The sequence below is a fragment of the Triturus cristatus genome, chromosome 4_2 (assembly GCF_964204655.1).
Source record: "Triturus cristatus chromosome 4_2, aTriCri1.1, whole genome shotgun sequence".
In the NCBI taxonomy this organism is placed as follows: Eukaryota; Metazoa; Chordata; class Amphibia; order Caudata; family Salamandridae; genus Triturus; species Triturus cristatus.
The window spans coordinates 437841237-437855557 of NC_140586.1; the positions used below are offsets into that span (position 1 = coordinate 437841237).

General features: G+C 43.0%; 1 protein-coding gene across 1 annotated transcript in view; it reads left to right on the forward strand.

Moving 5' to 3' along the window:
* The window catches only part of TTLL7 (tubulin tyrosine ligase like 7), a 925222-nt gene that overhangs the window by 47889 nt on the left and 863012 nt on the right, over nucleotides 1–14321 (forward strand). Inside the window, exon 2 of the mRNA XM_085600119.1 lies at nucleotides 10412–10478. The gene's annotated coding sequence lies outside the window, so the exon portion shown is untranslated. The remainder of the gene's footprint in view (nucleotides 1–10411; nucleotides 10479–14321) is intronic.

The window sequence follows — 14321 nt, forward strand, 5'->3', positions numbered from 1 at the left end:
CTTTTTTACTCTAGTTTTCTGTACTGCTTCGAGGAAGGCTGCAAAGTTTGTAAGTAAAGTGATAAAGTGCTTTGGTGGTCTTCAGACTCAATTAGTCTTAATGTTTTCTAGAAGAGGGACATTCTGCTCTTAGAGTACCATTCGCATTTTAGGAGAATATGTGCAATGTGGTTTCTGAATGGCGTCTCCTCTCCTCTATGCCTCTTTGACAGTGCCTCCCCAATCTTATTTGGCTTGATTCTCCCTTGGACTTTATAGGAACTTCCGGGACATGCATGTGTTGCTGGTTCTTCGCTCAGTGCTTCTCTTCATAAGAGAATCCAGCATAGTGTGGTCACTTTCGAATCTCCAGATCAATCTTGCATTAGAGTATTGAGACCATTCACTAGGGGAATTAAGATGTCAATGAAAGAAGATACTTGATCATTGCAGAAAGATGCAATGCCTTGTTCATCATGCACTATGATATCCTGGGCAGATACCTTGCCTTTTTTGGTGTAGAAGTTTTTAAGAGTCTTTTATTTTAAGATCTTTTTGAGGGCACTGTTGATCCAAAATTGGGGCTCCAAGAGATTGGCTGGGCTCCATGAGAACTGCATTGTTCCCTCTTCATTTGTGTTGTTTGGCATTAAAGTCCCCTGCTATGCCAACATAACAAGCTGGTAGCAAATTGTGTTCTTCATGACTTGCAAGTAGGACAAACAAATCTTCCAACCCCCTTTTTTAGGGCTACTTAGAGTATTATACAGAGTTTTTGAGTACTGAGCATTAGCACTGTGATATCATGTAGGAAAATATCTGTTATGAGTAGCGTTTGTTTGATGGTTGTTATGTGGGTCATCTGTTTAATTTGTTTTAGATTGTAGCTGGTCTGGAGACCTTCTGAGTCACTACTGTCTTTATTTTCTATAGCTAGTAGGTCAATGGTTTAGAATCCTTGTGGTTCTTAAGGGGTAAGGTGCCATGTTTCCAACAATAGCATGATGTCATTATCTTCAAGGAATATTTGAACCTGCTGATCTGAGGCCTTCTCACCAAGAGTAGCTATATTCCAGGAGACAGCTTTTATTGCTAATTTCCATCCTAATCTAGCCAGGATTGAATTTTAGGTCTGACGTCTTTCCTGGCAGACTGTCTCTGCTAGCCTTTAGGAGCGTTCTGCATATACTTGCACAGGAGTCCTTTTTGTGTCTCTCTCCAGGTGTTTGTACGCCTGCCACCTCATTACCCCAAATTACGCGGCATTCAGATCCCTTCCCTTGGTTTGCTTTGTTTAACTTCAACATCTTATAAATTGCTTTCTTAGGCATGCTGCAGAAGTGAACTTCAGCTACATCTGTTAGGGGTATTTTTTCTTTTCATGCCCACCTAGGGTCTGCTCTGTTGGAGTCAGGTTTTCTGGTTTGAAGACTTCACAAGGTGTCAGTTGGATGTCAGCTATAAGAGGAGGTATTTAATTTGATTCTTGTACTAACATCACACCGTGAGAATCTTTCTTTGGTCTTTGGCTGACCTTCTCATATAAGGGGTATCCCTTGGTATTGCTTGCGTAGCAGGGTCTCATTTCTTCTATCACAGGGCAAATGCATTTCTTTTTCACATGAATGTTATTGAGGAACTCTTGCCTGTTCCCATGCAGATTACTTCTTGACTATTAGCCTCTCATTGTTGGTTGATTCTTTTTGAGAATCTTAGACTTGATCCTGCAGCAATATTTCATTTTAGCCATTAGAACACGTTGGGCCTTATTTGTATGCTGACAGGAATGGAACTCCATTGCAGTGGCGAAAGAGTTCCCTAGCCACCAACATAGTGGTCCACCCACCCGATCTATATGCAGGCACATCTTATGTGTGGCCACAGCGGAGACTACTCTGTCTCCGCTGTGGACAAATGTCTCAGATGGCCCTGCGGAGTAAGGACTGTCATTGAAATGGCTACATTTTTACCCCTCCCCCCGATTAGGATGGGCGGACATATGGCCATTTTTTACTTTCTGTCACCACCAGGTAAACCTTGGCGGTGAGGGACAGTGAAACCAAAATAATGCTCCTCCTGCTATTAGAGGTGACTCTCATGGCGAGGGGTGCATTACTTGTTTTATTTATAAAAAGAAAATCCCATTTTATGATTTTGTTTTTGTAAATAAAAAGAATACTGTTTGATAAAAGACTTTGCCCAGCTGACGCACCTCTGTGGCACAGAGTAAAATGCATTGACAGGAACTGCCATAATAGTGGTTCCTGGTAAAGCTTTATATAAACAGCCGCCTGCTTGGCGGTCATTGTAAATTAAGCGGGTGATGGGGACAGAGTATTTCACTCTGTTCCCATGGCGGAATAGCAGCCTTCTGCCTAAATATAAATCAGCCCCTTTGTTTCTCAGGTGGTCCAGTAGTTCTGGGTTGGATATTGCTGCTGTATTTGTCATTTGTGATGGCAAGGATTTTGGTGTTGGATATGTTCTTCATCTTCTTTTGGTCAGTGAAGAATGCTTCTCTGGGACTGTGTAATTTATCACCGGTATACTCTTAAAGTGTGATTCATTGCCAATCGGCTTTTCCAGTCAAATCTAAGATGTGATTGGTGCCACTAACCATATTACTAGTTTTAGGTTGCGTCGTGGAGCTTTCCTTTAAATGCCAATTGACCACTTTTTGGATTAAGTGCTCCTATTCCAGTCATAGGTCTTTTGTCTTGGGACCTGTATTTCACTATGGGAGGCACGTACGCCGTCTTTGTTGAAAGTGACTGCTTGTGGGTCTTTTCCAGGTTGATCATTTTCCTCGGGGTGTAATCATAGCATCACCATTCCAGAAATCCATTTGAGTTTTTTTTGAGTTTGCTCTTCCCGTTCAGTGTTTAAATTTCTTCGTTTAGGTGAAGAATCTGGCCCTTAGGAATTACTGCTTTTCTTTAGACTAGATGTTAGATTTTGCCGAGGTTGATAGATGTTGCTGAATTTCCAATTTTGCTTTCTGTTTAAGTTTCCAGTGTGCTGGCTATTTCATGACCATATCCAATAGTGATATCAGAATCTATGTCATCTCCTTGTTCAATGATGTGCGGGCTTTTGGGTGGATGAATTAGTGTGGTACTGCCCATTAGCTGGCTTTCTCCTAGGAGTCATGTCTCACTGTTTTCTGTATTTTAGGTTAGTTGGTTCATTAAGAATGTTTACAATCTACACTCCTCTATGTACTGCTAACATCAAACAAAACAAACTGATCTTGGTGACATCAAAATTGGCATACTCGAACACCATTTACACTGCACTGTGAGCCAGAACCATCTGCAACAATAGAAGTGTTAGAATGTGTAATGCAAATCACACTGTTACAGTGTAAAAGACCTTGCACTGGAAACTGGAAGAGGCAATTTCAAAACACTTGTCATTATCCACAAAGTTGACCTGGAAGGGACTGATCTTATCACTCCCTGAACTTTATGATATATTAACAACTAAGACAGCACAATTTGGCTTCAATGAACCTGCCTGCCCCCGTTTCGGCTGGAAACAAGTGGAGCAGTAGAACATTGTTTCACATTCACTGCTTACCCTTGGTAACTCATTTTACTACCACCTTAGATTCATAGATTTCCTAAATTTCTAGAGCTGTCTGAAAGACCTTCTGCTCTTGGTGAGTTATTGTCCCTGCATGCCTTTGGGAATGAGTCCAACAAATGCACAGCCCCTGCTTCTCTTCAAACCTTGTACCATAGAAAGGTGTGAAATTCTATATAATATCATGTTGCCCAAATACTAGATGCTTCCAAAATCTAACTGTCTTATAAAACCATGTTGGAATGCAAAATATCCTTGCAGGGTGATAGACGTGCAATCCTGCCATTATTACCCAACCTGCAATGATGTCTGGATACCTGGTGCTGATTTTCTTGTCATGGGTGAACACGGATTATGGATGTGTGTCTTGACATAGGCCTGTCTCACGGATTGCGGTCTTGTTGGACCAGGAGGGGCACCCAGAGCCCTACCCTCATAGTGGTGAAATTCTACTGACTTTGCCAGGAGTTAAGCTGCATGAGTGCCGCCGTGGCAGCACACTGTGTATTGATCAGTAGGGGTGAACATGCCTTTTAACCTTTGTCTCTAGAGTGGGGACTACAAGATCACTCATGTAAAATTCTGCTGCTGTGTGCTAAATTCACTCTTGGCCTACATCACATTAGCATTGAGCGATGTGCAGGGCATGTATGTTATATGCATATGCTGAGTGTATGTGTGCCTGTGAATGGTTATAGGAAGCTGACTCTGTATATACTATACCAACATGAGGTATAGTGTGCACAGTGTCCAGTGGAACCCCAAAGGTAGATCGAGGTAAAAGTAGATAGCATCTTACTCTCTATGTGTGGTAGTGTGGGTGAGCAGTAATGCTTTTTCAGAGGGTAGTGTTAAGCATTTGTTGTACACACACAGGCAGCAAATGATGTCACACACTCAAAGACTGAACTCAGACCAATGTGTTTGTATCAAAAATATTATTTAGTTATTTTATTTCTAGAACCAAGCAAAGCCTGGTGCAGGTAAGTGAAATAAATGCTTTGCAAAATCTTATGCAGTGTTTTGCAGTTGAATGCAGGTTCAAATGCAGTTGGTTTAATTACAGGTAAGTCAACAGTTCAGTATTACTTTTTAGTTACTTTACAGGTCACTATGTATGTTGCTTTTCAGATTACTTTTACTAATCAGTGTGATATGTCTAGATATCACACTGAGACATCTCTTAGACATGAGGTAAGTAATTCACTTTTTGTACATATGCAGTTTTTCAATGTTCCATAGAAACCAACTCCACACTTAGAACAATTTGCAAGGGAAAACCAATCAATGTATTCCTATGGAGAAAAACGAAGCTAACCGTTTGCAGGTAAGTACTTATTTGTGGGAGTTGGTATTCTGGGGTCAGAACCAGGGTTTCCCCAGGGTCGAGGATGCACTCTCAGAACACCCTCAGCGGCACTAGGGCGGCCAGGTGCAGAGTGCTGAGGCCTATTGTTATCCAACGGGTGTACGGTGCCTGCGGTTGGTGGTTGCTCATGAGCAGGCCACAGGGTTATGAGAGCAAAGCTCCTGGTGTTAAGCTCAGATCAAAGGGGGATCTGAGTTAGCACCCAAAGTACATCCGCAGCGGCACAGGGGCGGCTGGGTGCAGGGTGCTGTTTTGGCGTTGGGTCCCTTTTGTTTTCAATGGGGGTTCTCCGGTTGCAACAAAGACTGCAGGCTCAGGGACGAAGATCTTCTGGAGGTGACCACCGGTTGGAGAGGTAAGTTGGGATGGCTGGGGATGATAGGACATCGTTGGTTGGGCCACCCAAGGCTGTGGGACGTCGGGAGCAGGAGTGTCTTTAGACATCTGGTTTTCTTACCAGCTCCGGTCACGGTCGTCTTCCAGAAAGAGACTGCTGGCGTCGTTTGGAGAGTTGAGGCAGGTCAGAGAAGTCAGGATCGCCGGGGAGACCTCCTTGTGATGTTGGGCTACTCAAATTCAGGCTGTAGGCGTCGGGAGCAGAGTGGTGCAGACTCACGCTTTTGGCTGGGGCCAGAGTCTGTTGGTGAGCAAATCTGGTGCTCATGGGAGACAGCGTCTTGGGTTTGGAAGGCAGGGCAGGTTCTTCGGGTTCTTGAGGCTGCTGGCTGTAGAGCACACTGGGATTTTGCTGGAGCAGGTTTGAGGTGGGAACATACCGGTAGGGCTGGGCCAAGTCAGTGGGCGTCCTCCTCTTCTTAGCTTCAGCACGGCTTCTTCGGTCCTTCTTCTTCTTTTCTTCTGGTCACTTCTTGTCTTGAAGGTAAGGTTCAGGGTTGCCCCTAAATACTAGATTTAGGGGTGTTACAGGTAAGTAAAGGTTGGAACCAATGGGTCCCTTCCTTGGGGTGGGTACACCCCCATTATCCCACCCTCCAGTGAGAGGGGGGCATATGCCTCTCTATTGTTGGCTGGGTCCCCCATCTTCAATATGGCGGGGACTGAGAGTTGTGCTTCACCTCGCCTCCCCCACCTGAGGGGTAGGGTTGGAAAAGGTGGGTACACCTCCCTTCCTCACTTGGTTTTCCCACCGATTCTCCTGCCCAAAGTAGGGGTCAGAACCAGTGGGAGCCACTTACTGGAAGCAGCAAAGGCTTGGGGCTGCTCACAAATGAGGCAAGCCTTTGAAGCTTCCTCTTCGTGGACCCTGCCCATCCTGGGGGGGGGGGGGGGCGGAGGGGTTTGGCAACTCTTCCCAGTATGTGCATTGTTTCAGACCCCCGAAAGAAGCAGGCTCTCGACCCAGGGGTCCAGAAACATGTCTGGTGGTGGCAGCTTGCAACCGGAAAGTCGCTTATAGTAAATTGGGAATAACAGCTATAGTTATTGAGAGGGAAGTGGGATTAGAGGACCACCCTTTTGAACACCATAGCCATGACCTCAGAGGGCTATGTGTAGTGTTTGTGTATGCTGTATTTCACTTAGCATTCGAATATAAATACTCCTTTTATAAAAGCAAGTTTTTTAAGGGACAATCCTTTATTACTGCTACATATATTTTGTGTTGTGAGCCTGTGTTTACCCCCCTGTATCTACCTCCCATCCCTCTCAAGCCCGAAATGCTTTGGACTGGTCGACCCACGCTACAACTGAGAGTCAAGTGCTGAAGGGATACTTGACTCAGTTGCTCAGGGTCCATAGTAAGTTGGGCCCAGGGACGTTAGGAGGAAAAGACCTGAATCCCCACAGTTGGGCACAGTAGGTTCTGGTTGCTCTGCAGCCCCCTGAAAGGGGTTCTAACAATCCACTAGTCGCATTTAGTTTCTTGAAATTAGATGACAAATTAGGGCAGAATTCTCATTACATGAGAGCTTTGATAATAGCCTCTCTGATTATGCCGGGGCTCATTAGAGGTCAAGTTTTGGATTCTTGCAATGCTCTAATTGTACATCTTCTTGATTATGCAGACCTCTGAACGTGCCAGGGCTCTGTTTACCCCAGACCTTTGAATATGCACAGGCTGTGTATCGGCTAGTTTTCTGATCACTGTAGGGCTGTGAACATGTGGTACTTTCATTATGCCGGATGTCTGTTTACAGCCTAGTGTGGCATATATCATTGCTCTCTTTCATAGGTTAGTTTGTGAAGCAGTATCTTGTCAATTTTTGTGGCAATTTTACTTCTAAGCCTTCACTTATTTTCACACAAATGTCATGGGCTATCTACGCATATAAGTTTGGCTTACGGAATCAAAAGTTGTGTTTTCACTCATAGAAGGAATTTACTCAAACAAATGTTTTTGTGTGGGCATTTCCACTCGCAATTGCTGGTATTTGGTAGAAAGTGGTAATTTTATCACTGACATGCCCTGTAAGTTTGTTCACATGCACAAACTTACCTGTCTATGGGAATTCATCGCCTCCTTTCCAACCCTTTCCCACCCTGGAAAAAATGTAAACTTTACTCCTGAGATGGACAGGGGTAAAAATGTTTCCATGGTGGTAAGAGATTTTCTCACAAGAGGAATAAATAAATATGTTTTCACAAGTAAATTTGCAGTAACTTGTTATATTTTTCCCATGAGCAAATATAGTTACTCGTGCCAAAATGAAATTCACAAACGTTTGCTAGGAATAGGCCTGGAAACCTGTCACTATTATGTAAACTCCTTTGAATTCCTGGAAGTCGTAAATCTGAACCAATAAAAGGTCAAAGACCTACAACTGCACTTTCAAACGTTCTTAAAGATGGAGGCGCATATTGCCCATGCTTGTGTTACCCTAATTCTCCATTATTCTTTTTTTTTTTTTAACTCTGGCATGCATCATCAAACCTTCGTGATCCAATAATGCTCTAGAGAATTGATAAATGCACTGTGGTATAGTCAAACTGTATATAACCATTATCTGTTTTTTTAAGTGGCAAATATTTTGCGGTACGTTGTTTGCTTTCAAAATATAGACACCAATCTTCCTTTCCTTATACTACATATATTAGTTTAAAATGAAGGAGCATTCAGGGTGATTTATAAATAGCCACAAATACTTACATATACAAAGGTGAGCACAATTTTATTTTGGAACGAGTGTTATTACTGCAAGGTGATTTGCGACTCACTGTATTTCCTTATAACACTCATCCAGGCAGCAAAGGTGTTGGGTAACAGAGCCATATAAATAATTCAGAAAATCCGACACGTATGAGTGCCTCCCTTGCCTTAGCAGCATCCAGTACTGTGGACTGGCATCCAAAGGGTTTGTGCTGCAAGATCTGAGCCTGCTTGTACTGTGAACAAAAGAATCTTGCAAACGTGTTGTCTTTGACCACAAACTGTACGTCCTAGGCACTGGGTAATATGAATTCCACACTCCTTGCTATACTAAGTTGAGCTTTCCCCCTTTCTCTTCTCCGTTTGAATACTCTGAAAAGTGGTGCCTTCAGTACTGAAAAATTCAATCCATAACGTGACAAAGGCTAAACTGGCTTGGTGAACCAAAACGTGGCACCTACATAGGAAAGTTTAAGCTGAACTTTTTCTTTTCCCCTTGATTAAGGCTTTACAATACAATCAAACTCAGAAATGAGCAGATTGAAAAGATGGGTCCACTTTGATGTCACTCTAAAACGTAGCTGCACAGACATAGGTTTAAAAAACTGTTTATTAATAATACCTCCAGTGCAGGTCAGTCTACAAGCAAATCCCTCCTCCTCCTCCCTGCACTCCATAAAGCACACCTCAAAGAAACTAGGAGCGCTTTATGACTTTTGTCAGGGTTATGAAACATGCTACAATACAATATTGTATCTTATTTTGGGTGCTGCCAACATAAGTTATTCCTCAAACTTTTAGCTTTTTCTGTTCCCGAATTTTCACCCCATCTAAGGACTGAGATCTGTGTGCCTTTGTCTCATGTGCTTCAGTTAAATGGTAACAACCCCCTGCCTCATACTCACGTCTCTTTGTTAAATGGAGCAACAATTCCCACATGAGCAAATTATTCTGCTAAAAGCAGTTAAGCTTAACAAAGATCAGGCATCCTGGAATTTAGGCAAGAATTCTGTTTTCATATTAGTATATGAGGTCACTTTCTCCAGCACAACTGCATTGTGCCTGTGAACCACTTCCCCTATAAAAAAAAAAAAATACGCTAGAATTAAATGTTCATTTCTTAGTACTGAACCCCGTCAACACAGGGGCACACCATTACCTCCAATTGTGGTTTCCAATGCCAGAATTCCTGAAGTCGATGCGTGACTGGCTTCTCCAGTTTTTCTTTCTTCCCATTCTGGGTGGGGCTTGTTGTCCTGATTTTATAATTGGACCAAGAAGATGACAAGTCCCAGAAAAAAAAAACTGAACTGGAGCAGCCAGCCATGCCAGTAAGTACCTTTCGAATTTGGCACAGCTGCCCAGTGTGACCAGTAGCCTCTAGTCATTACTTACCGTATACATTCATATTTAGCATGTATTTAGCAATCACAGACTCTAATAAAAAATAGTGTGTCCCAGCCAGGCAATGTTTACTGTTCGTTATCTAATTTCGTGAGGAGCAGAACAGACAGCATGTAGATCCCCAGCATTAGGGTAGTAGGCCATTGAGAGAGCTCAGAGTAGACGACATAATATAGTTAATTTAAAAGGGAGCGTTTGGAAAGAGAATCCCGGAGTTCAGAGAGAAGTTAGCTGTACTAAATTTCCAACTATTTTATTCTTTTCTTTTTAATAATTCGTGACGAGAACCCTTTTTACAAATATTTATTTCCAATATAGCCTCTGATTTATTTTACGTATACTCTCATTTACTATTTCGATGCTGGTTTTATGTGTTTGTTAATCGACTCTCCATAACCTGAAAAAACCCATGTGTTTGTGATATTACTGCGAGTCATGTAATCTGATGTTATGTGTTATGCACTGAAAAGCATACATGTTTGTCCTGACAATGCGTTTAGGTAGGCAAGGGTTCATCTTTTTTACTGACTGTTTTATTACCCTTCCTGCTGTTAAGTGTCTGCCCTTCAGATAACCTTTAGATTCCTACTAGATAAGAAAATTGCCTGCCGAGCTATGATTTTCTGAGAAAAGAGTCCACTATTTTAGTTTCCTGTGAAGTATGTGTTTTAATTGAAATTTAAAAGTAGCAGAGTGAGCAGCAAGAACTTGAATTAAATTCATAATCCAGTCGGTGGCCAAATTTTGCCCCTGACGCTCATTTGCTTGGGGCCGATGGCATGCTGTCTCACTTTTAGACACTGGGCGCTTGCAGCATCAGCTAAATATAGCTTTTTGATGATATGTTGAGACAGTAGTTTTCAAAGCCACGAGTAAGAGAAAAGAAGCGAGAAAATTTACAAACACCTCATGAAAACAATGAAAAGCATAATCTATGATAAAAAATATGCATCTTCTTACGTTGACAGGTTTTCTCTGGAGAGCTACGATGGAATAAGATGTGAACATGAGGCTCGTGGATTCATAATCGTGGTGGTGAGTCTAGCTTAATATTTCAGTATTTGATTGTGAATATAAAAGCATGAACTGTAATAGGGCACAGTAATTGTATTCAAAACACTCTGCCATGTACCGTGTTTCGAGTACTGCCTGGACCTCTATCCTTAGCATAACCATATCTAGCTCGCAATTATTATACAATATTTGCCACTGCATCTAATAATACTGATATTTGTAAAGCGCGAACAGCTACCTCACAAGGAGGTGTCCCGGCGCTATAGACCGCTGGGGAACCCGTCCTGGCTATCCCTGTGAGATGGTCCCTTTCTGGGTATCTCCAAGGTGAAACCAGGCATCCCCAGCGTCTGTGGGGGGCCGTTGTAGAGATGAGGCAAGCTTAATGCCCAGAGTTGCCGAGTGTGTTCCTGGTTAGAGCAGGTACCGAGGCGAGAATTATCGAGTCTGTTTTTGACCCTGGTCCACGACCCTAGTCCTATTATGTATCATAAAACTGGTGTTCAGTCAACTGTGTTGTTTCTTGCACTAGAAGCAGCAATAATATTGCTGGATTTGTGAGTTTGTTTTGTCTTTGAAATTTCAGTTTGGAGTTTGGGTCTTATTTCAAAATTTCAGATTTCATGCACCGAGCGGACCTTTTTAGATTCCATGACGTTGTTTCCAAAAATTAAACTTTGCACACTGGGATGGTCTGGTTCTATATCTGAATTCATTATATTCCGTCTCTCATCTTACTCACCTTTCCTTCCTCCTACTTCATTTCCCTCACCTCTACTAGCTGCCAAATGGCTCTACTCATGATGAAATGATCACCAGTCCTGTGCTAACAAAGTTCTCATTGAATTTTCATGTGTAGCATTGTCTCCATTCTCCTTCACGTCAGTGCAATGTGAACACAATCAATGCACTTTCACTGTCTGTGGAAGCTGCATCCACCCTCCATCTTGTACCATGATAAACCATGGTCCATCCGAAATGGATTCCACTGGTCCTCTGTATTCTCGCACAGAGTCTTACTACCACACGTGTCAAAGCTTTAGTGCATCTACCTGTGCTCGAAATGCAAATCAAACATAGGCAAAAGGGATTGGGGTCCACACCAAACGGACACGAGTGGAGTCAGTACTCCCCACTTTACCATGCCACTGAGTTAACAGATCAGCTCATAAAGAAAGATTGCCAAAAATTAGCTATGTTTCCTCCGCTGCTTTATGTGACTATTCTGGGGCACAGATAGTAGTTCTATGCCTCCTATGAACGTGGTGCAGGTGACAGAACAGGCTCTGAATCTCATTTTACCATGGACAGATCTGTGCCTTTGTGTCCTCTTTCGATTAGCTTGGACTCAGGGCCAAACAAAAAGTAAGGTACCAGTTTTACATGCATTCAGTTGCTCAGTCCAGGAGTTGATCTCTGTTTACCATGTATAAGCTATTCCTGCCCCAACAGTGAGTGACTGAGTGCTTGTATAGGCAAATGAGTGTTTGGTTTGTTGCATAATTTATGTTTATGTTTGGGATTTGTAGAGCGCATGGCTGCCCGAAGGCTTCCCAGCGCTAGAGAGGTTCTGTTTGTTCAGCAATGAGCCTACAAGTACTTAGCGGGGAAACAGCCAGGTCTTTAAGTTTTTCCTGAGTAATTTAGTGAGTTAATACATGGATGAGAGGATGCATGGTGGTTCAATGAATAATTTGTTGGCTAGATGAATAGATAAGTACACGCATGGATTAATGGTCATGTAAGTATATGGATGGATGAAAGATTGATAAATGAGAGTACCTGGATGAATAGATGATTAGGATGGATCATCAGTAACTGAATGGTGTTAAAGGTGGAGGTGTGCCATTGGCAGCAAAGAGCTGCTCTCCCCTTCCAATCTTGCTATTCGATTTTTGATCCATTCACTTTCTCAGCTGCTCATTCATCTGCACACTTAGTCGCGCATTCATCAATCCATGCATGTAATCATTCAACCCTTGACTAATTTTCACATTCATCCACTCACACAAGCACACATTTTACCATGCCAGTGAAGAAGCACTTGAAACCCCCTTTTTAGGTCTTGCCTGAGACAGCGCTTTAGCGCTGCTCTCGCGAGAGCTTTTGTAAATGGGAGATCTGGAAGTGCAAACGAGTGCTTTCAGGCCTCCAAATACAGTGCATGTGTGCCGGCCGGGCGCGCGCACCATTTGGAGGCCTGAAAGCACTCGTTTGCTTTCACTTTCGCGGGCCGCACGGCAGTAAAGATCGGCAGTAAAGATTGCAATCTCTTTGTTCCCAGCATCAGTGAGATGCAAATGAACAAACAGCGTGAGGCCAAAGGTCTTATTTTTTTAAAAACAAACTAGGTCACTGCTACAGTGAAAGGAACAACAAGCATTTACAATGCAATAGGTCTCGCATTTACGCGAGTTTGAGCTATTCACATTGCAAATAACAATGCCTTTTATTTGTGTTTTCGTTTTTCAAACATAAATAAAAGGCATCGTCATTTACAATGCCAATAGCTTAAACTTGTGTAAATGCGAGACCTATTGCATTGCAAATGCTTGTTATATTGAGTTACTTCTTAACATTTTTAATGCGGAGGATGAGGCGTTGACATCCTTTGCATTCTCTGCATTGCAGAAAATCCTTTAGAAATTTTGACCAGACGGATGCCCTGTTTTTAAAATAATCTTTGGACATGTTGGAAGAGCTTCTGCTACATCCCAAGATTATTATTTTTTCACACTGTGTGATAAGCAGCACGCACAGAGCACAGTGTGGAAGTGAAAATACACTATTAGGAACTCCTTGCTTTATACTTTGATGCTCAGGGGCATTCCTCAGACCCTTGAGCACTGATCAAAGCGGTACCGCTTCCTAGTGGATCCACCCAATAGACACCAGAAAGAGGAGAGCGCCCCACAGGCATGGACAGGTGCTCCTTCTAAAAATTAAAAATCAACCTATCAGCCCCACCGAGAAGGGCAAAAGAGGTTTTACCACTAATCTAACCCTACTGGTTGGGGAGTGGTGGTCTAGAAAGTTAACTAAACACCAGGGAGAATGTAAGAAAAAAAGTGGGGTGTGGGCGGCTTGCCCTGGCATTGGCCAATGCCCCTTCCCTCTTACGGCCCAACAGTCCTTCTGCCCCAGCTGCAGGAGAGTGGATTGGGGGTTTATCCCCAATCTGCCATTTGTGTGGGGCAGAAATCCCACTAGACACCAGGGACCAAGTTTAAAAAGAAAAAAGAATGAGGTGGGGATGATCAGTCCTGGCATCGATCAGTGACTTCACTGCCTAATGCACCAAACAGTCTTTCTGTCACAGGCGATAGGCCCGGTCACAGACGTAACCGGGTACAGTTTTTGTCGAGCGAAGTGTGAGAACACCTAGTGGTAGAAGTTTTGTGGATCCCTGCAGGTTCTGGAATTGCTCTCTAAGCAATGTGAGGAAAATCCCCGATTTTAGCTACAGTGTGACAGCGGGGCATTCTGGGTAGGAACATGTAGTGGGAGCCACACTAGTCACACCATTATAGACTCACTGGGGTCTCTAGTTCCAGAAATGTCTAGGTTTGATAGGTTTCCCTGGTTTGTGGCCTAACCCGGGCCCAAATACTGCATCTATCCATATTGCCAGAGTGTGTATATTTACAAGGCAAAATCTTGATGTTACCTTGTTGCGTTTTGGGTTTTTCATGTTACGGACGATAGGCACAGCTACACAAGGCCAGAACCGTTTTTATCTGGCGAAGTGTGGAAAGTAGTTGGAATTTTGTGGATCAATGTATATTCTCGAGCTTTCACTCACAACAATGTAAGGAAAATGTATGATTTTATCCAAAGTTTGTTGTTTGCAGGCTTTTCTGGGTA